Here is a 20,784-nt window from a genome sequence, read left to right as displayed (position 1 = left end):
AGATGAAAACAATCGTAAGGGAAAGCTTTGAGAAAAACAAAATAGCAAGTCAACGGTACCGGGGATTCCCAGCCAGTCTCCCATGCCGGTACTTGCCCAGCCTCAAGCTGCTTAGCGTTTGCGATCTGACGAGGGCAGGCACATTCAGCTTAGAGTGGCCATTGACGGACAACTAGCACCACAGCGGGTCTTTTCAAGAGATATAAAATTGTAAGGGAAAGCTTTGATAAACCCCCCCCCCAAAAAAAAAAAAAAAAAGAAAAAAGAAACTTGCCCAGCCTCAAGCTGCTTAGCATTTGCGATCTGACCAGAGCTGGCACATTCAGCTTAGAGTGGCCAATGACAAATTGTTCAAACCAGTGCGGCTCTTTTCAAGAGGAATACAATCGTCAGGGAAAGCTTGGATCAAAACGAAAAAAACAAGTCAACGGTACCAGGGATTCCCAGCCAGTCTCCCATGCTGGTACTTGCCTAGCCTCAAGCTGCTTAGCATTTGCGATCTGACGAGGGCAGGCACATTCAGCTTAGTGTGGCCATTGACCGATTGCTTTCGCGTCTGCTAGTCTTTTCAAGATGAAAACAATCGTAAGGGAAAGCTTTGAGAAAAAAAAAATAGCAAGTCAACGGTACCGGGGATTCCCAGCCAGTCTCCCATGCCGGTACTTGCCCAGCCTCAAGCTGCTTAGCGTTTGCGATCTGACGAGGGCAGGCACATGCAGCTTAGAGTGGCCATTGACGGAAAACTAGCACCACAGCGGGTCTTTTCAAGAGATATAAAATTGTAAGGGAAAGCTTTGATAAACCCCCCCCCCAAAAAAAAAAAAAAGAAACTTGCCCAGCCTCAAGCTGCTTAGCATTTGCGATCTGACCAGAGCTGGCACATTCAGCTTAGAGTGGCCAATGACAAATTGTTCACACCAGTGCGGCTCTTTTCAAGAGGAATACAATCGTTAGGGAAAGCTTGGATCAAAACGAAAAAACCAAGTCAACGGTACCAGGGATTCCCAGCCAGTCTCCCATGCTGGTACTTGCCTAGCCCCAAGCTGCTTAGCATTTGCGATCTGACGAGGGCAGGCACATTCAGCTTAGTGTGGCCATTGACCGATTGCTTTCGCGTCTGCTAGTCTTTTCAAGATGAAAACAATCGTAAGGGAAAGCTTTGAGAAAAACAAAATAGCAAGTCAACGGTACCGGGGATTCCCAGCCAGTCTCCCATGCCGGTACTTGCCCAGCCTCAAGCTGCTTAGCGTTTGCGATCTGACGAGGGCAGGCACATTCAGCTTAGAGTGGCCATTGACGGACAACTAGCACCACAGCGGGTCTTTTCAAGAGATATAAAATTGTAAGGGAAAGCTTTGATAAACCCCCCCCCCAAAAAAAAAAAAAAAAAAAGAAACTTGCCCAGCCTCAAGCTGCTTAGCATTTGCGATCTAACCAGAGCTGGCACATTCAGCTTAGAGTGGCCAATGACAGATTGTTCACACCAGTGCGGCTCTTTTCAAGAGGAATACAATCGTCAGGGAAAGCTTGGATCAAAACGAAAAAACCAAGTCAACGGTACCAGGGATTCCCAGCCAGTCTCCCATGCTGGTACTTGCCTAGCCTCAAGCTGCTTAGCATTTGCGATCTGACGAGGGCAGGCACATTCAGCTTAGTGTGGCCATTGACCGATTGTTTTCGCGCCTGCTAGTCTTTTCAAGATGAAAACAATCGTAAGGGAAAGCTTTGAGAAAAACAAAATAGCAAGTCAACGGTACCGGGGATTCCCAGCCAGTCTCCCATGCCGGTACTTGCCCAGCCTCAAGCTGCTTAGCGTTTGCGATCTGACGAGGGCAGGCACATTCAGCTTAGAGTGGCCATTGACGGACAACTAGCACCACAGCGGGTCTTTTCAAGAGATATAAAATTGTAAGGGAAAGCTTTGATAAACCCCCCCCCCCAAAAAAAAAAAAAAAAAAAGAAAAAAGAAACTTGCCCAGCCTCAAGCTGCTTAGCATTTGCGATCTGACCAGAGCTGGCACATTCAGCTTAGAGTGGCCAATGACAGATTGTTCAAACCAGTGCGGCTCTTTTCAAGAGGAATACAATCGTCAGGGAAAGCTTGGATCAAAACGAAAAAACCAAGTCAACGGTACCAGGGATTCCCAGCCAGTCTCCCATGCTGGTACTTGCCTAGCCTCAAGCTGCTTAGCATTTGCGATCTGACGAGGGCAGGCACATTCAGCTTAGTGTGGCCATTGACCGATTGCTTTCGCGTCTGCTAGTCTTTTCAAGATGAAAACAATCGTAAGGGAAAGCTTTGAGAAAAAAAAAATAGCAAGTCAACGGTACCGGGGATTCCCAGCCAGTCTCCCATGCCGGTACTTGCCCAGCCTCAAGCTGCTTAGCGTTTGCGATCTGACGAGGGCAGGCACATGCAGCTTAGAGTGGCCATTGACGGAAAACTAGCACCACAGCGGGTCTTTTCAAGAGATATAAAATTGTAAGGGAAAGCTTTGATAAACCCCCCCCCCAAAAAAAAAAAAAAGAAACTTGCCCAGCCTCAAGCTGCTTAGCATTTGCGATCTGACCAGAGCTGGCACATTCAGCTTAGAGTGGCCAATGACAAATTGTTCACACCAGTGCGGCTCTTTTCAAGAGGAATACAATCGTTAGGGAAAGCTTGGATCAAAACGAAAAAACCAAGTCAACGGTACCAGGGATTCCCAGCCAGTCTCCCATGCTGGTACTTGCCTAGCCCCAAGCTGCTTAGCATTTGCGATCTGACGAGGGCAGGCACATTCAGCTTAGTGTGGCCATTGACCGATTGCTTTCGCGTCTGCTAGTCTTTTCAAGATGAAAACAATCGTAAGGGAAAGCTTTGAGAAAAACAAAATAGCAAGTCAACGGTACCGGGGATTCCCAGCCAGTCTCCCATGCCGGTACTTGCCCAGCCTCAAGCTGCTTAGCGTTTGCGATCTGACGAGGGCAGGCACATTCAGCTTAGAGTGGCCATTGACGGACAACTAGCACCACAGCGGGTCTTTTCAAGAGATATAAAATTGTAAGGGAAAGCTTTGATAAACCCCCCCCCCCAAAAAAAAAAAAAAAAAAGAAACTTGCCCAGCCTCAAGCTGCTTAGCATTTGCGATCTAACCAGAGCTGGCACATTCAGCTTAGAGTGGCCAATGACAGATTGTTCACACCAGTGCGGCTCTTTTCAAGAGGAATACAATCGTCAGGGAAAGCTTGGATCAAAACGAAAAAACCAAGTCAACGGTACCAGGGATTCCCAGCCAGTCTCCCATGCTGGTACTTGCCTAGCCTCAAGCTGCTTAGCATTTGCGATCTGACGAGGGCAGGCACATTCAGCTTAGTGTGGCCATTGACCGATTGCTTTCGCGCCTGCTAGTCTTTTCAAGATGAAAACAATCGTAAGGGAAAGCTTTGAGAAAAACAAAATAGCAAGTCAACGGTACCGGGGATTCCCAGCCAGTCTCCCATGCCGGTACTTGCCCAGCCTCAAGCTGCTTAGCGTTTGCGATCTGACGAGGGCAGGCACATTCAGCTTAGAGTGGCCATTGACGGACAACTAGCACCACAGCGGGTCTTTTCAAGAGATATAAAATTGTAAGGGAAAGCTTTGATAAACCCCCCCCCCCAAAAAAAAAAAAAAAAAAAGAAAAAAGAAACTTGCCCAGCCTCAAGCTGCTTAGCATTTGCGATCTGACCAGAGCTGGCACATTCAGCTTAGAGTGGCCAATGACAGATTGTTCAAACCAGTGCGGCTCTTTTCAAGAGGAATACAATCGTCAGGGAAAGCTTGGATCAAAACGAAAAAACCAAGTCAACGGTACCAGGGATTCCCAGCCAGTCTCCCATGCTGGTACTTGCCTAGCCTCAAGCTGCTTAGCATTTGCGATCTGACGAGGGCAGGCACATTCAGCTTAGTGTGGCCATTGACCGATTGCTTTCGCGTCTGCTAGTCTTTTCAAGATGAAAACAATCGTAAGGGAAAGCTTTAAGAAAAAAAAAATAGCAAGTCAACGGTACCGGGGATTCCCAGCCAGTCTCCCATGCCGGTACTTGCCCAGCCTCAAGCTGCTTAGCGTTTGCGATCTGACGAGGGCAGGCACATTCAGCTTAGAGTGGCCATTGACGGACAACTAGCACCACAGCTGGTCTTTTCAAGAGATATAAAATTGTAAGGGAAAGCTTTGATAACCCCCCCCCCCCCAAAAAAAAAAAAAGAAACTTGCCCAGCCTCAAGCTGCTTAGCATTTGCGATCTGACCAGAGCTGGCACATTCAGCTTAGAGTGGCCAATGACAAATTGTTCACACCAGTGCGGCTCTTTTCAAGAGGAATACAATCGTTAGGGAAAGCTTGGATCAAAACGAAAAAACCAAGTCAACGGTACCAGGGATTCCCAGCCAGTCTCCCATGCTGGTACTTGCCTAGCCCCAAGCTGCTTAGCATTTGCGATCTGACGAGGGCAGGCACATTCAGCTTAGTGTGGCCATTGACCGATTGCTTTCGCGTCTGCTAGTCTTTTCAAGATGAAAACAATCGTAAGGGAAAGCTTTGAGAAAAACAAAATAGCAAGTCAACGGTACCGGGGATTCCCAGCCAGTCTCCCATGCCGGTACTTGCCCAGCCTCAAGCTGCTTAGCGTTTGCGATCTGACGAGGGCAGGCACATTCAGCTTAGAGTGGCCATTGACGGACAACTAGCACCACAGCGGGTCTTTTCAAGAGATATAAAATTGTAAGGGAAAGCTTTGATAAACCCCCCCCCCAAAAAAAAAAAAAAAAGAAACTTGCCCAGCCTCAAGCTGCTTAGCATTTGCGATCTAACCAGAGCTGGCACATTCAGCTTAGAGTGGCCAATGACAGATTGTTCACACCAGTGCGGCTCTTTTCAAGAGGAATACAATCGTCAGGGAAAGCTTGGATCAAAACGAAAAAACCAAGTCAACGGTACCAGGGATTCCCAGCCAGTCTCCCATGCTGGTACTTGCCTAGCCTCAAGCTGCTTAGCATTTGCGATCTGACGAGGGCAGGCACATTCAGCTTAGTGTGGCCATTGACCGATTGCTTTCGCGTCTGCTAGTCTTTTCAAGATGAAAACAATCGTAAGGGAAAGCTTTGAGAAAAACAAAATAGCAAGTCAACGGTACCGGGGATTCCCAGCCAGTCTCCCATGCCGGTACTTGCCCAGCCTCAAGCTGCTTAGCGTTTGCGATCTGACGAGGGCAGGCACATTCAGCTTAGAGTGGCCATTGACGGACAACTAGCACCACAGCGGGTCTTTTCAAGAGATATAAAATTGTAAGGGAAAGCTTTGATAAACCCCCCCCCCAAAAAAAAAAAAAAAAAAGAAAAAAGAAACTTGCCCAGCCTCAAGCTGCTTAGCATTTGCGATCTGACCAGAGCTGGCACATTCAGCTTAGAGTGGCCAATGACAGATTGTTCAAACCAGTGCGGCTCTTTTCAAGAGGAATACAATCGTCAGGGAAAGCTTGGATCAAAACGAAAAAACCAAGTCAACGGTACCAGGGATTCCCAGCCAGTCTCCCATGCTGGTACTTGCCTAGCCTCAAGCTGCTTAGCATTTGCGATCTGACGAGGGCAGGCACATTCAGCTTAGTGTGGCCATTGACCGATTGCTTTCGCGTCTGCTAGTCTTTTCAAGATGAAAACAATCGTAAGGGAAAGCTTTGAGAAAAAAAAAATAGCAAGTCAACGGTATCGGGGATTCCCAGCCAGTCTCCCATGCCGGTACTTGCCCAGCCTCAAGCTGCTTAGCGTTTGCGATCTGACGAGGGCAGGCACATTCAGCTTAGAGTGGCCATTGACGGACAACTAGCACCACAGCGGGTCTTTTCAAGAGATATAAAATTGTAAGGGAAAGCTTTGATAAACCCCCCCCCCCCAAAAAAAAAAAAGAAACTTGTCCAGCCTCAAGCTGCTTAGCATTTGCGATCTAACCAGAGCTGGCACATTCAGCTTAGAGTGGCCAATGACAAATTGTTCACACCAGTGCGGCTCTTTTCAAGAGGAATACAAACGTCAGGGAAAGCTTGGATCAAAACGAAAAAACCAAGTCAACGGTACCAGGGATTCCCAGCCAGTCTCCCATGCTGGTACTTGCCTAGCCTCAAGCTGCTTAGCATTTGCGATCTGACGAGGGCAGGCACATTCAGCTTAGTGTGGACATTGACCGATTGCTTTTGCGTCTGCTAGTCTTTTCAAGATGAAAACAATCGTAAGGGAAAGCTTTGAGAAAAACAAAATAGCAAGTCAACGGTACCGGGGATTCCCAGCCAGTCTCCCATGCCGGTACTTGCCCAGCCTCAAGCTGCTTAGCGTTTGCGATCTGACGAGGGCAGGCACATTCAGCTTAGAGTGGCCATTGACGGACAACTAGCACCACAGCGGGTCTTTTCAAGAGATATAAAATTGTAAGGGAAAGCTTTGATAAACCCCCCCCCCCAAAAAAAAAAAAAAAAAGAAAAAAGAAACTTGCCTAGCCTCAAGCTGCTTAGCATTTGCGATCTGACCAGAGCTGGCACATTCAGCTTAGAGTGGCCAATGACAGATTGTTCAAACCAGTGCGGCTCTTTTCAAGAGGAATACAATCGTCAGGGAAAGCTTGGATCAAAACGAAAAAACCAAGTCAACGGTACCAGGGACTCCCAGCCAGTCTCCCATGCTGGTACTTGCCTAGCCCCAAGCTGCTTAGCATTTGCGATCTGACGAGGGCAGGCACATTCAGCTTAGTGTGGCCATTGACCGATTGCTTTCGCGTCTGCTAGTCTTTTCAAGATGAAAACAATCGTAAGGGAAAGCTTTGAGAAAAACAAAATAGCAAGTCAACGGTACCGGGGATTCCCAACCAGTCTCCCATGCCGGTACTTGCCCAGCCTCAAGCTGCTTAGCGTTTGCGATCTGACGAGGGCAGGCACATTCAGCTTAGAGTGGCCATTGACGGACAACTAGCACCACAGCGGGTCTTTTCAAGAGATATAAAATTGTAAGGGAAAGCTTTGATAAAACCCCCCCCCCCAAAAAAAAAAAAAAGAAACTTTCCCAGCCTCAAGCTGCTTAGCATTTGCGATCTAACCAGAGCTGGCACATTCAGCTTTGAGTGGCCAATGACAAATTGTTCACACCAGTGCGGCTCTTTTCAAGAGGAATACAATCGTTAGGGAAAGCTTGGATCAAAACGAAAAAACCAAGTCAACGGTACCAGGGATTCCCAGCCAGTCTCCCATGCTGGTACTTGCCTAGCCCCAAGCTGCTTAGCATTTGCGATCTGACGAGGGCAGGCACATTCAGCTTAGTGTGGCCATTGACCGATTGCTTTCGCGTCTGCTAGTCTTTTCAAGATGAAAACAATCGTAAGGGAAAGCTTTGAGAAAAACAAAATAGCAAGTCAACGGTACCGGGGATTCCCAGCCAGTCTCCCATGCCGGTACTTGCCCAGCCTCAAGCTGCTTAGCGTTTGCGATCTGACGAGGGCAGGCACATTCAGCTTAGAGTGGCCATTGACGGACAACTAGCACCACAGCGGGTCTTTTCAAGAGATATAAAATTGTAAGGGAAAGCTTTGATAAACCCCCCCCCCCCAAAAAAAAAAAAAAAAGAAACTTGCCCAGCCTCAAGCTGCTTAGCATTTGCGATCTAACCAGAGCTGGCACATTCAGCTTAGAGTGGCCAATGACAGATTGTTCACACCAGTGCGGCTCTTTTCAAGAGGAATACAATCGTCAGGGAAAGCTTGGATCAAAACGAAAAAACCAAGTCAACGGTACCAGGGATTCCCAGCCAGTCTCCCATGCTGGTACTTGCCTAGCCTCAAGCTGCTTAGCATTTGCGATCTGACGAGGGCAGGCACATTCAGCTTAGTGTGGCCATTGACCGATTGCTTTCGCGTCTGCTAGTCTTTTCAAGATGAAAACAATCGTAAGGGAAAGCTTTGAGAAAAACAAAATAGCAAGTCAACGGTACCGGGGATTCCCAGCCAGTCTCCCATGCCGGTACTTGCCCAGCCTCAAGCTGCTTAGCGTTTGCGATCTGACGAGGGCAGGCACATTCAGCTTAGAGTGGCCATTGACGGACAACTAGCACCACAGCGGGTCTTTTCAAGAGATATAAAATTGTAAGGGAAAGCTTTGATAAACCCCCCCCCCAAAAAAAAAAAAAAAAAGAAAAAAGAAACTTGCCCAGCCTCAAGCTGCTTAGCATTTGCGATCTGACCAGAGCTGGCACATTCAGCTTAGAGTGGCCAATGACAGATTGTTCAAACCAGTGCGGCTCTTTTCAAGAGGAATACAATCGTCAGGGAAAGCTTGGATCAAAACGAAAAAACCAAGTCAACGGTACCAGGGATTCCCAGCCAGTCTCCCATGCTGGTACTTGCCTAGCCTCAAGCTGCTTAGCATTTGCGATCTGACGAGGGCAGGCACATTCAGCTTAGTGTGGCCATTGACCGATTGCTTTCGTGTCTGCTAGTCTTTTCAAGATGAAAACAATCGTAAGGGAAAGCTTTGAGAAAAACAAAATAGCAAGTCAACGGTACCGGGGATTCCCAGCCAGTCTCCCATGCCGGTACTTGCCCAGCCTCAAGCTGCTTAGCGTTTGCGATCTGACGAGGGCAGGCACATTCAGCTTAGAGTGGCCATTGACGGACAACTAGCACCACAGCGGGTCTTTTCAAGAGATATAAAATTGTAAGGGAAAGCTTTGATAAACCCCCCCCCCAAAAAAAAAAAAAAAAAAGAAAAAAGAAACTTGCCCAGCCTCAAGCTGCTTAGCATTTGCGATCTGACCAGAGCTGGCACATTCAGCTTAGAGTGGCCAATGACAGATTGTTCAAACCAGTGCGGCTCTTTTCAAGAGGAATACAATCGTCAGGGAAAGCTTGGATCAAAACGAAAAAACCAAGTCAACGGTACCAGGGATTCCCAGCCAGTCTCCCATGCTGGTACTTGCCTAGCCTCAAGCTGCTTAGCATTTGCGATCTGACGAGGGCAGGCACATTCAGCTTAGTGTGGCCATTGACCGATTGCTTTCGCGTCTGCTAGTCTTTTCAAGATGAAAACAATCGTAAGGGAAAGCTTTGAGAAAAAAAAAATAGCAAGTCAATGGTACCGGGGATTCCCAGCCAGTCTCCCATGCCGGTACTTGCCCAGCCTCAAGCTGCTTAGCGTTTGCGATCTGACGAGGGCAGGCACATGCAGCTTAGAGTGGCCATTGACGGAAAACTAGCACCACAGCGGGTCTTTTCAAGAGATATAAAATTGTAAGGGAAAGCTTTGATAAACCCCCCCCCCCAAAAAAAAAAAAAGAAACTTGCCCAGCCTCAAGCTGCTTAGCATTTGCGATCTGACCAGAGCTGGCACATTCAGCTTAGAGTGGCCAATGACAAATTGTTCACACCAGTGCGGCTCTTTTCAAGAGGAATACAATCGTTAGGGAAAGCTTGGATCAAAACGAAAAAACCAAGTCAACGGTACCAGGGATTCCCAGCCAGTCTCCCATGCTGGTACTTGCCTAGCCCCAAGCTGCTTAGCATTTGCGATCTGACGAGGGCAGGCACATTCAGCTTAGTGTGGCCATTGACCGATTGCTTTCGCGTCTGCTAGTCTTTTCAAGATGAAAACAATCGTAAGGGAAAGCTTTGAGAAAAACAAAATAGCAAGTCAACGGTACCGGGGATTCCCAGCCAGTCTCCCATGCCGGTACTTGCCCAGCCTCAAGCTGCTTAGCGTTTGCGATCTGACGAGGGCAGGCACATTCAGCTTAGAGTGGCCATTGACGGACAACTAGCACCACAGCGGGTCTTTTCAAGAGATATAAAATTGTAAGGGAAAGCTTTGATAAACCCCCCCCCCAAAAAAAAAAAAAAAAAAAGAAACTTGCCCAGCCTCAAGCTGCTTAGCATTTGCGATCTAACCAGAGCTGGCACATTCAGCTTAGAGTGGCCAATGACAGATTGTTCACACCAGTGCGGCTCTTTTCAAGAGGAATACAATCGTCAGGGAAAGCTTGGATCAAAACGAAAAAACCAAGTCAACGGTACCAGGGATTCCCAGCCAGTCTCCCATGCTGGTACTTGCCTAGCCTCAAGCTGCTTAGCATTTGCGATCTGACGAGGGCAGGCACATTCAGCTTAGTGTGGCCATTGACCGATTGCTTTCGCGCCTGCTAGTCTTTTCAAGATGAAAACAATCGTAAGGGAAAGCTTTGAGAAAAACAAAATAGCAAGTCAACGGTACCGGGGATTCCCAGCCAGTCTCCCATGCCGGTACTTGCCCAGCCTCAAGCTGCTTAGCGTTTGCGATCTGACGAGGGCAGGCACATTCAGCTTAGAGTGGCCATTGACGGACAACTAGCACCACAGCGGGTCTTTTCAAGAGATATAAAATTGTAAGGGAAAGCTTTGATAAACCCCCCCCCCCCAAAAAAAAAAAAAAAAAAAGAAAAAAGAAACTTGCCCAGCCTCAAGCTGCTTAGCATTTGCGATCTGACCAGAGCTGGCACATTCAGCTTAGAGTGGCCAATGACAGATTGTTCAAACCAGTGCGGCTCTTTTCAAGAGGAATACAATCGTCAGGGAAAGCTTGGATCAAAACGAAAAAACCAAGTCAACGGTACCAGGGATTCCCAGCCAGTCTCCCATGCTGGTACTTGCCTAGCCTCAAGCTGCTTAGCATTTGCGATCTGACGAGGGCAGGCACATTCAGCTTAGTGTGGCCATTGACCGATTGCTTTCGCGTCTGCTAGTCTTTTCAAGATGAAAACAATCGTAAGGGAAAGCTTTGAGAAAAAAAAAATAGCAAGTCAACGGTACCGGGGATTCCCAGCCAGTCTCCCATGCCGGTACTTGCCCAGCCTCAAGCTGCTTAGCGTTTGCGATCTGACGAGGGCAGGCACATGCAGCTTAGAGTGGCCATTGACGGAAAACTAGCACCACAGCGGGTCTTTTCAAGAGATATAAAATTGTAAGGGAAAGCTTTGATAAACCCCCCCCCCCAAAAAAAAAAAAAGAAACTTGCCCAGCCTCAAGCTGCTTAGCATTTGCGATCTGACCAGAGCTGGCACATTCAGCTTAGAGTGGCCAATGACAAATTGTTCACACCAGTGCGGCTCTTTTCAAGAGGAATACAATCGTTAGGGAAAGCTTGGATCAAAACGAAAAAACCAAGTCAACGGTACCAGGGATTCCCAGCCAGTCTCCCATGCTGGTACTTGCCTAGCCCCAAGCTGCTTAGCATTTGCGATCTGACGAGGGCAGGCACATTCAGCTTAGTGTGGCCATTGACCGATTGCTTTCGCGTCTGCTAGTCTTTTCAAGATGAAAACAATCGTAAGGGAAAGCTTTGAGAAAAACAAAATAGCAAGTCAACGGTACCGGGGATTCCCAGCCAGTCTCCCATGCCGGTACTTGCCCAGCCTCAAGCTGCTTAGCGTTTGCGATCTGACGAGGGCAGGCACATTCAGCTTAGAGTGGCCATTGACGGACAACTAGCACCACAGCGGGTCTTTTCAAGAGATATAAAATTGTAAGGGAAAGCTTTGATAAACCCCCCCCCCCAAAAAAAAAAAAAAAAAGAAACTTGCCCAGCCTCAAGCTGCTTAGCATTTGCGATCTAACCAGAGCTGGCACATTCAGCTTAGAGTGGCCAATGACAGATTGTTCACACCAGTGCGGCTCTTTTCAAGAGGAATACAATCGTCAGGGAAAGCTTGGATCAAAACGAAAAAACCAAGTCAACGGTACCAGGGATTCCCAGCCAGTCTCCCATGCTGGTACTTGCCTAGCCTCAAGCTGCTTAGCATTTGCGATCTGACGAGGGCAGGCACATTCAGCTTAGTGTGGCCATTGACCGATTGCTTTCGCGTCTGCTAGTCTTTTCAAGATGAAAACAATCGTAAGGGAAAGCTTTGAGAAAAACAAAATAGCAAGTCAACGGTACCGGGGATTCCCAGCCAGTCTCCCATGCCGGTACTTGCCCAGCCTCAAGCTGCTTAGCGTTTGCGATCTGACGAGGGCAGGCACATTCAGCTTAGAGTGGCCATTGACGGACAACTAGCACCACAGCGGGTCTTTTCAAGAGATATAAAATTGTAAGGGAAAGCTTTGATAAACCCCCCCCCCCCAAAAAAAAAAAAAAAAAAGAAAAAAGAAACTTGCCCAGCCTCAAGCTGCTTAGCATTTGCGATCTGACCAGAGCTGGCACATTCAGCTTAGAGTGGCCAATGACAGATTGTTCAAACCAGTGCGGCTCTTTTCAAGAGGAATACAATCGTCAGGGAAAGCTTGGATCAAAACGAAAAAACCAAGTCAACGGTACCAGGGATTCCCAGCCAGTCTCCCATGCTGGTACTTGCCTAGCCTCAAGCTGCTTAGCATTTGCGATCTGACGAGGGCAGGCACATTCAGCTTAGTGTGGCCATTGACCGATTGCTTTCGCGTCTGCTAGTCTTTTCAAGATGAAAACAATCGTAAGGGAAAGCTTTGAGAAAAACAAAATAGCAAGTCAACGGTACCGGGGATTCCCAGCCAGTCTCCCATGCCGGTACTTGCCCAGCCTCAAGCTGCTTAGCGTTTGCGATCTGACGAGGGCAGGCACATTCAGCTTAGAGTGGCCATTGACGGACAACTAGCACCACAGCGGGTCTTTTCAAGAGATATAAAATTGTAAGGGAAAGCTTTGATAAACCCCCCCCCCAAAAAAAAAAAAAAAAAAGAAAAAAGAAACTTGCCCAGCCTCAAGCTGCTTAGCATTTGTGATCTGACCAGAGCTGGCACATTCAGCTTAGAGTGGCCAATGACAGATTGTTCAAACCAGTGCGGCTCTTTTCAAGAGGAATACAATCGTCAGGGAAAGCTTGGATCAAAACGAAAAAACCAAGTCAACGGTACCAGGGATTCCCAGCCAGTCTCCCATGCTGGTACTTGCCTAGCCTCAAGCTGCTTAGCATTTGCGATCTGACGAGGGCAGGCACATTCAGCTTAGTGTGGCCATTGACCGATTGCTTTCGCGTCTGCTAGTCTTTTCAAGATGAAAACAATCGTAAGGGAAAGCTTTGAGAAAAAAAAAATAGCAAGTCAACGGTACCGGGGATTCCCAGCCAGTCTCCCATGCCGGTACTTGCCCAGCCTCAAGCTGCTTAGCGTTTGCGATCTGACGAGGGCAGGCACATGCAGCTTAGAGTGGCCATTGACGGAAAACTAGCACCACAGCGGGTCTTTTCAAGAGATATAAAATTGTAAGGGAAAGCTTTGATAAACCCCCCCCCCCCCAAAAAAAAAAAAGAAACTTGCCCAGCCTCAAGCTGCTTAGCATTTGCGATCTGACCAGAGCTGGCACATTCAGCTTAGAGTGGCCAATGACAAATTGTTCACACCAGTGCGGCTCTTTTCAAGAGGAATACAATCGTTAGGGAAAGCTTGGATCAAAACGAAAAAACCAAGTCAACGGTACCAGGGATTCCCAGCCAGTCTCCCATGCTGGTACTTGCCTAGCCCCAAGCTGCTTAGCATTTGCGATCTGACGAGGGCAGGCACATTCAGCTTAGTGTGGCCATTGACCGATTGCTTTCGCGTCTGCTAGTCTTTTCAAGATGAAAACAATCGTAAGGGAAAGCTTTGAGAAAAACAAAATAGCAAGTCAACGGTACCGGGGATTCCCAGCCAGTCTCCCATGCCGGTACTTGCCCAGCCTCAAGCTGCTTAGCGTTTGCGATCTGACGAGGGCAGGCACATTCAGCTTAGAGTGGCCATTGACGGACAACTAGCACCACAGCGGGTCTTTTCAAGAGATATAAAATTGTAAGGGAAAGCTTTGATAAACCCCCCCCCCAAAAAAAAAAAAAAAAAAAGAAACTTGCCCAGCCTCAAGCTGCTTAGCATTTGCGATCTAACCAGAGCTGGCACATTCAGCTTAGAGTGGCCAATGACAGATTGTTCACACCAGTGCGGCTCTTTTCAAGAGGAATACAATCGTCAGGGAAAGCTTGGATCAAAACGAAAAAACCAAGTCAACGGTACCAGGGATTCCCAGCCAGTCTCCCATGCTGGTACTTGCCTAGCCTCAAGCTGCTTAGCATTTGCGATCTGACGAGGGCAGGCACATTCAGCTTAATGTGGCCATTGACCGATTGTTTTCGCGCCTGCTAGTCTTTTCAAGATGAAAACAATCGTAAGGGAAAGCTTTGAGAAAAACAAAATAGCAAGTCAACGGTACCGGGGATTCCCAGCCAGTCTCCCATGCCGGTACTTGCCCAGCCTCAAGCTGCTTAGCGTTTGCGATCTGACGAGGGCAGGCACATTCAGCTTAGAGTGGCCATTGACGGACAACTAGCACCACAGCGGGTCTTTTCAAGAGATATAAAATTGTAAGGGAAAGCTTTGATAAACCCCCCCCCCCCAAAAAAAAAAAAAAAAAGAAAAAAGAAACTTGCCCAGCCTCAAGCTGCTTAGCATTTGCGATCTGACCAGAGCTGGCACATTCAGCTTAGAGTGGCCAATGACAGATTGTTCAAACCAGTGCGGCTCTTTTCAAGAGGAATACAATCGTCAGGGAAAGCTTGGATCAAAACGAAAAAACCAAGTCAACGGTACCAGGGATTCCCAGCCAGTCTCCCATGCTGGTACTTGCCTAGCCTCAAGCTGCTTAGCATTTGCGATCTGACGAGGGCAGGCACATTCAGCTTAGTGTGGCCATTGACCGATTGCTTTCGCGTCTGCTAGTCTTTTCAAGATGAAAACAATCGTAAGGGAAAGCTTTGAGAAAAAAAAATAGCAAGTCAACGGTACCGGGGATTCCCAGCCAGTCTCCCATGCCGGTACTTGCCCAGCCTCAAGCTGCTTAGCGTTTGCGATCTGACGAGGGCAGGCACATGCAGCTTAGAGTGGCCATTGACGGAAAACTAGCACCACAGCGGGTCTTTTCAAGAGATATAAAATTGTAAGGGAAAGCTTTGATAAACCCCCCCCCCAAAAAAAAAAAAAAGAAACTTGCCCAGCCTCAAGCTGCTTAGCATTTGCGATCTGACCAGAGCTGGCACATTCAGCTTAGAGTGGCCAATGACAAATTGTTCACACCAGTGCGGCTCTTTTCAAGAGGAATACAATCGTTAGGGAAAGCTTGGATCAAAACGAAAAAACCAAGTCAACGGTACCAGGGATTCCCAGCCAGTCTCCCATGCTGGTACTTGCCTAGCCCCAAGCTGCTTAGCATTTGCGATCTGACGAGGGCAGGCACATTCAGCTTAGTGTGGCCATTGACCGATTGCTTTCGCGTCTGCTAGTCTTTTCAAGATGAAAACAATCGTAAGGGAAAGCTTTGAGAAAAACAAAATAGCAAGTCAACGGTACCGGGGATTCCCAGCCAGTCTCCCATGCCGGTACTTGCCCAGCCTCAAGCTGCTTAGCGTTTGCGATCTGACGAGGGCAGGCACATTCAGCTTAGAGTGGCCATTGACGGACAACTAGCACCACAGCGGGTCTTTTCAAGAGATATAAAATTGTAAGGGAAAGCTTTGATAAACCCCCCCCCCCAAAAAAAAAAAAAAAAAAGAAACTTGCCCAGCCTCAAGCTGCTTAGCATTTGCGATCTAACCAGAGCTGGCACATTCAGCTTAGAGTGGCCAATGACAGATTGTTCACACCAGTGCGGCTCTTTTCAAGAGGAATACAATCGTCAGGGAAAGCTTGGATCAAAACGAAAAAACCAAGTCAACGGTACCAGGGATTCCCAGCCAGTCTCCCATGCTGGTACTTGCCTAGCCTCAAGCTGCTTAGCATTTGCGATCTGACGAGGGCAGGCACATTCAGCTTAGTGTGGCCATTGACCGATTGCTTTCGCGCCTGCTAGTCTTTTCAAGATGAAAACAATCGTAAGGGAAAGCTTTGAGAAAAACAAAATAGCAAGTCAACGGTACCGGGGATTCCCAGCCAGTCTCCCATGCCGGTACTTGCCCAGCCTCAAGCTGCTTAGCGTTTGCGATCTGACGAGGGCAGGCACATTCAGCTTAGAGTGGCCATTGACGGACAACTAGCACCACAGCGGGTCTTTTCAAGAGATATAAAATTGTAAGGGAAAGCTTTGATAAACCCCCCCCCCCCAAAAAAAAAAAAAAAAAAAGAAAAAAGAAACTTGCCCAGCCTCAAGCTGCTTAGCATTTGCGATCTGACCAGAGCTGGCACATTCAGCTTAGAGTGGCCAATGACAGATTGTTCAAACCAGTGCGGCTCTTTTCAAGAGGAATACAATCGTCAGGGAAAGCTTGGATCAAAACGAAAAAACCAAGTCAACGGTACCAGGGATTCCCAGCCAGTCTCCCATGCTGGTACTTGCCTAGCCTCAAGCTGCTTAGCATTTGCGATCTGACGAGGGCAGGCACATTCAGCTTAGTGTGGCCATTGACCGATTGCTTTCGCGTCTGCTAGTCTTTTCAAGATGAAAACAATCGTAAGGGAAAGCTTTAAGAAAAAAAAAATAGCAAGTCAACGGTACCGGGGATTCCCAGCCAGTCTCCCATGCCGGTACTTGCCCAGCCTCAAGCTGCTTAGCGTTTGCGATCTGACGAGGGCAGGCACATTCAGCTTAGAGTGGCCATTGACGGACAACTAGCACCACAGCTGGTCTTTTCAAGAGATATAAAATTGTAAGGGAAAGCTTTGATAACCCCCCCCCCCCAAAAAAAAAAAAAGAAACTTGCCCAGCCTCAAGCTGCTTAGCATTTGCGATCTGACCAGAGCTGGCACATTCAGCTTAGAGTGGCCAATGACAAATTGTTCACACCAGTGCGGCTCTTTTCAAGAGGAATACAATCGTTAGGGAAAGCTTGGATCAAAACGAAAAAACCAAGTCAACGGTACCAGGGATTCCCAGCCAGTCTCCCATGCTGGTACTTGCCTAGCCCCAAGCTGCTTAGCATTTGCGATCTGACGAGGGCAGGCACATTCAGCTTAGTGTGGCCATTGACCGATTGCTTTCGCGTCTGCTAGTCTTTTCAAGATGAAAACAATCGTAAGGGAAAGCTTTGAGAAAAACAAAATAGCAAGTCAACGGTACCGGGGATTCCCAGCCAGTCTCCCATGCCGGTACTTGCCCAGCCTCAAGCTGCTTAGCGTTTGCGATCTGACGAGGGCAGGCACATTCAGCTTAGAGTGGCCATTGACGGACAACTAGCACCACAGCGGGTCTTTTCAAGAGATATAAAATTGTAAGGGAAAGCTTTGATAAACCCCCCCCCCCAAAAAAAAAAAAAAGAAACTTGCCCAGCCTCAAGCTGCTTAGCATTTGCGATCTAACCAGAGCTGGCACATTCAGCTTAGAGTGGCCAATGACAGATTGTTCACACCAGTGCGGCTCTTTTCAAGAGGAATACAATCGTCAGGGAAAGCTTGGATCAAAACGAAAAAACCAAGTCAACGGTACCAGGGATTCCCAGCCAGTCTCCCATGCTGGTACTTGCCTAGCCTCAAGCTGCTTAGCATTTGCGATCTGACGAGGGCAGGCACATTCAGCTTAGTGTGGCCATTGACCGATTGCTTTCGCGTCTGCTAGTCTTTTCAAGATGAAAACAATCGTAAGGGAAAGCTTTGAGAAAAACAAAATAGCAAGTCAACGGTACCGGGGATTCCCAGCCAGTCTCCCATGCCGGTACTTGCCCAGCCTCAAGCTGCTTAGCGTTTGCGATCTGACGAGGGCAGGCACATTCAGCTTAGAGTGGCCATTGACGGACAACTAGCACCACAGCGGGTCTTTTCAAGAGATATAAAATTGTAAGGGAAAGCTTTGATAAACCCCCCCCCCAAAAAAAAAAAAAAAAAAGAAAAAAGAAACTTGCCCAGCCTCAAGCTGCTTAGCATTTGCGATCTGACCAGAGCTGGCACATTCAGCTTAGAGTGGCCAATGACAGATTGTTCAAACCAGTGCGGCTCTTTTCAAGAGGAATACAATCGTCAGGGAAAGCTTGGATCAAAACGAAAAAACCAAGTCAACGGTACCAGGGATTCCCAGCCAGTCTCCCATGCTGGTACTTGCCTAGCCTCAAGCTGCTTAGCATTTGCGATCTGACGAGGGCAGGCACATTCAGCTTAGTGTGGCCATTGACCGATTGCTTTCGCGTCTGCTAGTCTTTTCAAGATGAAAACAATCGTAAGGGAAAGCTTTGAGAAAAAAAAAATAGCAAGTCAACGGTATCGGGGATTCCCAGCCAGTCTCCCATGCCGGTACTTGCCCAGCCTCAAGCTGCTTAGCGTTTGCGATCTGACGAGGGCAGGCACATTCAGCTTAGAGTGGCCATTGACGGACAACTAGCACCACAGCGGGTCTTTTCAAGAGATATAAAATTGTAAGGGAAAGCTTTGATAAACCCCCCCCCCAAAAAAAAAAAAAAGAAACTTGTCCAGCCTCAAGCTGCTTAGCATTTGCGATCTAACCAGAGCTGGCACATTCAGCTTAGAGTGGCCAATGACAAATTGTTCACACCAGTGCGGCTCTTTTCAAGAGGAATACAATCGTCAGGGAAAGCTTGGATCAAAACGAAAAAACCAAGTCAACGGTACCAGGGATTCCCAGCCAGTCTCCCATGCTGGTACTTGCCTAGCCTCAAGCTGCTTAGCATTTGCGATCTGACGAGGGCAGGCACATTCAGCTTAGTGTGGACATTGACGGACAACTAGCACCACAGCGGGTCTTTTCAAGAGATATAAAATTGTAAGGGAAAGCTTTGATAAACCCCCCCCCCAAAAAAAAAAAAAAAAAAGAAAAAAGAAACTTGCCCAGCCTCAAGCTGCTTAGCATTTGCGATCTGACCAGAGCTGGCACATTCAGCTTAGAGTGGCCAATGACAGATTGCTCAAACCAGTGCGGCTCTTTTCAAGAGGAATACAATCGTCAGGGAAAGCTTGGATCAAAACGAAAAAACCAAGTCAACGGTACCAGGGATTCCCAGCCAGTCTCCCATGCTGGTACTTGCCTAGCCCCAAGCTGCTTAGCATTTGCGATCTGACGAGGGCAGGCACATTCAGCTTAGTGTGGCCATTGACCGATTGCTTTCGCGTCTGCTAGTCTTTTCAAGATGAAAACAATCGTAAGGGAAAGCTTTGAGAAAAACAAAATAGCAAGTCAACGGTACCGGGGATTCCCAGCCAGTCTCCCATGCCGGTACTTGCCCAGCCTCAAGCTGCTTAGCGTTTGCGATCTGACGAGGGCAGGCACATTCAGCTTAGAGTGGCCATTGACGGACAACTAGCACCACAGCGGGTCTTTTCAAGAGATATAAAATTGTAAGGGAAAGCTTTGATAAACCCCCCCCCCAAAAAAAAAAAAAAAAAAAGAAACTTGCCCAGCCTCAAGCTGCTTAGCATTTGCGATCTAACCAGAGTTGGCACATTCAGCTTAGAGTGGCCAATGACAGATTGTTCACACCAGTGCGGCTCTTTTCAAGAGGAATACAATCGTCAGGGAAAGCTTGGATCAAAACGAAAAAACCAAGTCAACGGTACCAGGGATTCCCAGCCAGTCTCCCATGCTGGTACTTGCCTAGCCTCAAGCTGCTTAGCATTTGCGATCTGACGAGGGCAGGCACATTCAGCTTAGTGTGGCCATTGACCGATTGTTTTCGCGCCTGCTAGTCTTTTCAAGATGAAAACAATCGTAAGGGAAAGCTTTGAGAAAAACAAAATAGCAAGTCAACGGTACCGGGGATTCCCAGCCAGTCTCCCATGCCGGTACTTGCCCAGCCTCAAGCTGCTTAGCGTTTGCGATCTGACGAGGGCAGGCACATTCAGCTTAGAGTGGCCATTGACGGACAACTAGCACCACAGCGGGTCTTTTCAAGAGATATAAAATTGTAAGGGAAAGCTTTGATAAACCCCCCCCCCCCAAAAAAAAAAAAAAAAAAGAAAAAAGAAACTTGCCCAGCCTCAAGCTGCTTAGCATTTGCGATCTGACCAGAGCTGGCACATTCAGCTTAGAGTGGCCAATGACAGATTGTTCAAACCAGTGCGGCTCTTTTCAAGAGGAATACAATCGTCAGGGAAAGCTTGGATCAAAACGAAAAAACCAAGTCAACGGTACCAGGGATTCCCAGCCAGTCTCCCATGCTGGTACTTGCCTAGCCTCAAGCTGCTTAGCATTTGCGATCTGACGAGGGCAGGCACATTCAGCTTAGTGTGGCCATTGACCGATTGCTTTCGCGTCTGCTAGTCTTTTCAAGATGAAAACAATCGTAAGGGAAAGCTTTGAGAAAAAAAAAATAGCAAGTCAACGGTACCGGGGATTCCCAGCCAGTCTCCCATGCCGGTACTTGCCCAGCCTCAAGCTGCTTAGCGTTTGCGATCTGACGAGGGCAGGCACATGCAGCTTAGAGTGGCCATTGACGGAAAACTAGCACCACAGCGGGTCTTTTCAAGAGATATAAAATTGTAAGGGAAAGCTTTGATAAACCCCCCCCCCCCAAAAAAAAAAAAGAAACTTGCCCAGCCTCAAGCTGCTTAGCATTTGCGATCTGACCAGAGCTGGCACATTCAGCTTAGAGTGGCCAATGACAAATTGTTCACACCAGTGCGGCTCTTTTCAAGAGGAATACAATCGTTAGGGAAAGCTTGGATCAAAACGAAAAAACCAAGTCAACGGTACCAGGGATTCCCAGCCAGTCTCCCATGCTGGTACTTGCCTAGCCCCAAGCTGCTTAGCATTTGCGATCTGACGAGGGCAGGCACATTCAGCTTAGTGTGGCCATTGACCGATTGCTTTCGCGTCTGCTAGTCTTTTCAA

At 47.9% G+C, this 20,784-nt stretch overlaps 71 pseudogenes; all 71 read right to left on the bottom strand.

Moving 5' to 3' along the window:
- Positions 1 to 47: 47 nt before the first annotated feature.
- Positions 48 to 166, bottom strand: LOC143800025 (5S ribosomal RNA; annotated as a pseudogene).
- A 256-nt stretch (positions 167 to 422) lies between these two features.
- LOC143797684 (5S ribosomal RNA) lies at positions 423 to 541 on the bottom strand (annotated as a pseudogene).
- Positions 542 to 618: 77 nt separating this feature from the next.
- On the bottom strand, positions 619 to 737 carry LOC143800637 (5S ribosomal RNA; annotated as a pseudogene).
- A 246-nt stretch (positions 738 to 983) lies between these two features.
- LOC143798310 (5S ribosomal RNA) lies at positions 984 to 1,102 on the bottom strand (annotated as a pseudogene).
- A 77-nt stretch (positions 1,103 to 1,179) lies between these two features.
- LOC143800024 (5S ribosomal RNA) lies at positions 1,180 to 1,298 on the bottom strand (annotated as a pseudogene).
- Positions 1,299 to 1,549: 251 nt separating this feature from the next.
- On the bottom strand, positions 1,550 to 1,668 carry LOC143797683 (5S ribosomal RNA; annotated as a pseudogene).
- Positions 1,669 to 1,745: 77 nt separating this feature from the next.
- On the bottom strand, positions 1,746 to 1,864 carry LOC143800022 (5S ribosomal RNA; annotated as a pseudogene).
- Positions 1,865 to 2,123: 259 nt separating this feature from the next.
- LOC143797682 (5S ribosomal RNA) lies at positions 2,124 to 2,242 on the bottom strand (annotated as a pseudogene).
- A 77-nt stretch (positions 2,243 to 2,319) lies between these two features.
- On the bottom strand, positions 2,320 to 2,438 carry LOC143800636 (5S ribosomal RNA; annotated as a pseudogene).
- Positions 2,439 to 2,684: 246 nt separating this feature from the next.
- LOC143798309 (5S ribosomal RNA) lies at positions 2,685 to 2,803 on the bottom strand (annotated as a pseudogene).
- Positions 2,804 to 2,880: 77 nt separating this feature from the next.
- On the bottom strand, positions 2,881 to 2,999 carry LOC143800021 (5S ribosomal RNA; annotated as a pseudogene).
- A 251-nt stretch (positions 3,000 to 3,250) lies between these two features.
- LOC143797681 (5S ribosomal RNA) lies at positions 3,251 to 3,369 on the bottom strand (annotated as a pseudogene).
- A 77-nt stretch (positions 3,370 to 3,446) lies between these two features.
- Positions 3,447 to 3,565, bottom strand: LOC143800020 (5S ribosomal RNA; annotated as a pseudogene).
- A 259-nt stretch (positions 3,566 to 3,824) lies between these two features.
- On the bottom strand, positions 3,825 to 3,943 carry LOC143797680 (5S ribosomal RNA; annotated as a pseudogene).
- A 77-nt stretch (positions 3,944 to 4,020) lies between these two features.
- Positions 4,021 to 4,139, bottom strand: LOC143800019 (5S ribosomal RNA; annotated as a pseudogene).
- A 247-nt stretch (positions 4,140 to 4,386) lies between these two features.
- LOC143798307 (5S ribosomal RNA) lies at positions 4,387 to 4,505 on the bottom strand (annotated as a pseudogene).
- Positions 4,506 to 4,582: 77 nt separating this feature from the next.
- On the bottom strand, positions 4,583 to 4,701 carry LOC143800018 (5S ribosomal RNA; annotated as a pseudogene).
- Positions 4,702 to 4,949: 248 nt separating this feature from the next.
- On the bottom strand, positions 4,950 to 5,068 carry LOC143797679 (5S ribosomal RNA; annotated as a pseudogene).
- A 77-nt stretch (positions 5,069 to 5,145) lies between these two features.
- On the bottom strand, positions 5,146 to 5,264 carry LOC143800017 (5S ribosomal RNA; annotated as a pseudogene).
- Positions 5,265 to 5,521: 257 nt separating this feature from the next.
- LOC143797677 (5S ribosomal RNA) lies at positions 5,522 to 5,640 on the bottom strand (annotated as a pseudogene).
- A 442-nt stretch (positions 5,641 to 6,082) lies between these two features.
- Positions 6,083 to 6,201, bottom strand: LOC143800475 (5S ribosomal RNA; annotated as a pseudogene).
- Positions 6,202 to 6,278: 77 nt separating this feature from the next.
- Positions 6,279 to 6,397, bottom strand: LOC143800016 (5S ribosomal RNA; annotated as a pseudogene).
- Positions 6,398 to 6,654: 257 nt separating this feature from the next.
- LOC143798588 (5S ribosomal RNA) lies at positions 6,655 to 6,773 on the bottom strand (annotated as a pseudogene).
- A 77-nt stretch (positions 6,774 to 6,850) lies between these two features.
- LOC143800529 (5S ribosomal RNA) lies at positions 6,851 to 6,969 on the bottom strand (annotated as a pseudogene).
- A 248-nt stretch (positions 6,970 to 7,217) lies between these two features.
- LOC143798306 (5S ribosomal RNA) lies at positions 7,218 to 7,336 on the bottom strand (annotated as a pseudogene).
- A 77-nt stretch (positions 7,337 to 7,413) lies between these two features.
- LOC143800015 (5S ribosomal RNA) lies at positions 7,414 to 7,532 on the bottom strand (annotated as a pseudogene).
- A 250-nt stretch (positions 7,533 to 7,782) lies between these two features.
- Positions 7,783 to 7,901, bottom strand: LOC143797676 (5S ribosomal RNA; annotated as a pseudogene).
- Positions 7,902 to 7,978: 77 nt separating this feature from the next.
- On the bottom strand, positions 7,979 to 8,097 carry LOC143800012 (5S ribosomal RNA; annotated as a pseudogene).
- Positions 8,098 to 8,353: 256 nt separating this feature from the next.
- On the bottom strand, positions 8,354 to 8,472 carry LOC143797675 (5S ribosomal RNA; annotated as a pseudogene).
- Positions 8,473 to 8,549: 77 nt separating this feature from the next.
- Positions 8,550 to 8,668, bottom strand: LOC143800011 (5S ribosomal RNA; annotated as a pseudogene).
- Positions 8,669 to 8,925: 257 nt separating this feature from the next.
- LOC143797674 (5S ribosomal RNA) lies at positions 8,926 to 9,044 on the bottom strand (annotated as a pseudogene).
- Positions 9,045 to 9,121: 77 nt separating this feature from the next.
- LOC143800722 (5S ribosomal RNA) lies at positions 9,122 to 9,240 on the bottom strand (annotated as a pseudogene).
- A 246-nt stretch (positions 9,241 to 9,486) lies between these two features.
- Positions 9,487 to 9,605, bottom strand: LOC143798305 (5S ribosomal RNA; annotated as a pseudogene).
- Positions 9,606 to 9,682: 77 nt separating this feature from the next.
- Positions 9,683 to 9,801, bottom strand: LOC143800009 (5S ribosomal RNA; annotated as a pseudogene).
- A 251-nt stretch (positions 9,802 to 10,052) lies between these two features.
- LOC143797672 (5S ribosomal RNA) lies at positions 10,053 to 10,171 on the bottom strand (annotated as a pseudogene).
- A 77-nt stretch (positions 10,172 to 10,248) lies between these two features.
- Positions 10,249 to 10,367, bottom strand: LOC143800008 (5S ribosomal RNA; annotated as a pseudogene).
- A 260-nt stretch (positions 10,368 to 10,627) lies between these two features.
- LOC143797671 (5S ribosomal RNA) lies at positions 10,628 to 10,746 on the bottom strand (annotated as a pseudogene).
- A 77-nt stretch (positions 10,747 to 10,823) lies between these two features.
- Positions 10,824 to 10,942, bottom strand: LOC143800635 (5S ribosomal RNA; annotated as a pseudogene).
- A 246-nt stretch (positions 10,943 to 11,188) lies between these two features.
- On the bottom strand, positions 11,189 to 11,307 carry LOC143798304 (5S ribosomal RNA; annotated as a pseudogene).
- Positions 11,308 to 11,384: 77 nt separating this feature from the next.
- On the bottom strand, positions 11,385 to 11,503 carry LOC143800007 (5S ribosomal RNA; annotated as a pseudogene).
- A 250-nt stretch (positions 11,504 to 11,753) lies between these two features.
- On the bottom strand, positions 11,754 to 11,872 carry LOC143797670 (5S ribosomal RNA; annotated as a pseudogene).
- Positions 11,873 to 11,949: 77 nt separating this feature from the next.
- Positions 11,950 to 12,068, bottom strand: LOC143800006 (5S ribosomal RNA; annotated as a pseudogene).
- Positions 12,069 to 12,327: 259 nt separating this feature from the next.
- Positions 12,328 to 12,446, bottom strand: LOC143797669 (5S ribosomal RNA; annotated as a pseudogene).
- A 77-nt stretch (positions 12,447 to 12,523) lies between these two features.
- Positions 12,524 to 12,642, bottom strand: LOC143800005 (5S ribosomal RNA; annotated as a pseudogene).
- Positions 12,643 to 12,899: 257 nt separating this feature from the next.
- LOC143797668 (5S ribosomal RNA) lies at positions 12,900 to 13,018 on the bottom strand (annotated as a pseudogene).
- Positions 13,019 to 13,095: 77 nt separating this feature from the next.
- Positions 13,096 to 13,214, bottom strand: LOC143800633 (5S ribosomal RNA; annotated as a pseudogene).
- Positions 13,215 to 13,461: 247 nt separating this feature from the next.
- Positions 13,462 to 13,580, bottom strand: LOC143798302 (5S ribosomal RNA; annotated as a pseudogene).
- Positions 13,581 to 13,657: 77 nt separating this feature from the next.
- Positions 13,658 to 13,776, bottom strand: LOC143800004 (5S ribosomal RNA; annotated as a pseudogene).
- Positions 13,777 to 14,027: 251 nt separating this feature from the next.
- Positions 14,028 to 14,146, bottom strand: LOC143798693 (5S ribosomal RNA; annotated as a pseudogene).
- Positions 14,147 to 14,223: 77 nt separating this feature from the next.
- LOC143800003 (5S ribosomal RNA) lies at positions 14,224 to 14,342 on the bottom strand (annotated as a pseudogene).
- A 258-nt stretch (positions 14,343 to 14,600) lies between these two features.
- On the bottom strand, positions 14,601 to 14,719 carry LOC143797667 (5S ribosomal RNA; annotated as a pseudogene).
- A 76-nt stretch (positions 14,720 to 14,795) lies between these two features.
- On the bottom strand, positions 14,796 to 14,914 carry LOC143800631 (5S ribosomal RNA; annotated as a pseudogene).
- Positions 14,915 to 15,160: 246 nt separating this feature from the next.
- Positions 15,161 to 15,279, bottom strand: LOC143798301 (5S ribosomal RNA; annotated as a pseudogene).
- A 77-nt stretch (positions 15,280 to 15,356) lies between these two features.
- Positions 15,357 to 15,475, bottom strand: LOC143800002 (5S ribosomal RNA; annotated as a pseudogene).
- Positions 15,476 to 15,726: 251 nt separating this feature from the next.
- On the bottom strand, positions 15,727 to 15,845 carry LOC143797666 (5S ribosomal RNA; annotated as a pseudogene).
- Positions 15,846 to 15,922: 77 nt separating this feature from the next.
- LOC143800001 (5S ribosomal RNA) lies at positions 15,923 to 16,041 on the bottom strand (annotated as a pseudogene).
- A 260-nt stretch (positions 16,042 to 16,301) lies between these two features.
- LOC143797665 (5S ribosomal RNA) lies at positions 16,302 to 16,420 on the bottom strand (annotated as a pseudogene).
- Positions 16,421 to 16,497: 77 nt separating this feature from the next.
- LOC143800000 (5S ribosomal RNA) lies at positions 16,498 to 16,616 on the bottom strand (annotated as a pseudogene).
- Positions 16,617 to 16,862: 246 nt separating this feature from the next.
- Positions 16,863 to 16,981, bottom strand: LOC143798300 (5S ribosomal RNA; annotated as a pseudogene).
- Positions 16,982 to 17,058: 77 nt separating this feature from the next.
- LOC143799998 (5S ribosomal RNA) lies at positions 17,059 to 17,177 on the bottom strand (annotated as a pseudogene).
- Positions 17,178 to 17,424: 247 nt separating this feature from the next.
- LOC143797664 (5S ribosomal RNA) lies at positions 17,425 to 17,543 on the bottom strand (annotated as a pseudogene).
- Positions 17,544 to 17,620: 77 nt separating this feature from the next.
- On the bottom strand, positions 17,621 to 17,739 carry LOC143799996 (5S ribosomal RNA; annotated as a pseudogene).
- A 257-nt stretch (positions 17,740 to 17,996) lies between these two features.
- On the bottom strand, positions 17,997 to 18,115 carry LOC143797663 (5S ribosomal RNA; annotated as a pseudogene).
- Positions 18,116 to 18,557: 442 nt separating this feature from the next.
- Positions 18,558 to 18,676, bottom strand: LOC143800474 (5S ribosomal RNA; annotated as a pseudogene).
- Positions 18,677 to 18,933: 257 nt separating this feature from the next.
- LOC143798299 (5S ribosomal RNA) lies at positions 18,934 to 19,052 on the bottom strand (annotated as a pseudogene).
- Positions 19,053 to 19,129: 77 nt separating this feature from the next.
- On the bottom strand, positions 19,130 to 19,248 carry LOC143799995 (5S ribosomal RNA; annotated as a pseudogene).
- A 251-nt stretch (positions 19,249 to 19,499) lies between these two features.
- Positions 19,500 to 19,618, bottom strand: LOC143797660 (5S ribosomal RNA; annotated as a pseudogene).
- A 77-nt stretch (positions 19,619 to 19,695) lies between these two features.
- Positions 19,696 to 19,814, bottom strand: LOC143799994 (5S ribosomal RNA; annotated as a pseudogene).
- Positions 19,815 to 20,073: 259 nt separating this feature from the next.
- Positions 20,074 to 20,192, bottom strand: LOC143797659 (5S ribosomal RNA; annotated as a pseudogene).
- Positions 20,193 to 20,269: 77 nt separating this feature from the next.
- Positions 20,270 to 20,388, bottom strand: LOC143800630 (5S ribosomal RNA; annotated as a pseudogene).
- A 246-nt stretch (positions 20,389 to 20,634) lies between these two features.
- Positions 20,635 to 20,753, bottom strand: LOC143798298 (5S ribosomal RNA; annotated as a pseudogene).
- Positions 20,754 to 20,784: the final 31 nt, after the last annotated feature.

The sequence above is a fragment of the Ranitomeya variabilis genome, chromosome 1, assembly GCF_051348905.1.
Source record: "Ranitomeya variabilis isolate aRanVar5 chromosome 1, aRanVar5.hap1, whole genome shotgun sequence".
NCBI lineage: Eukaryota > Metazoa > Chordata > Amphibia > Anura > Dendrobatidae > Ranitomeya > Ranitomeya variabilis.
The sequence above is the reverse complement of the archived record's forward strand: the minus strand, read 5'-3'. Positions and strand labels throughout refer to the sequence as shown.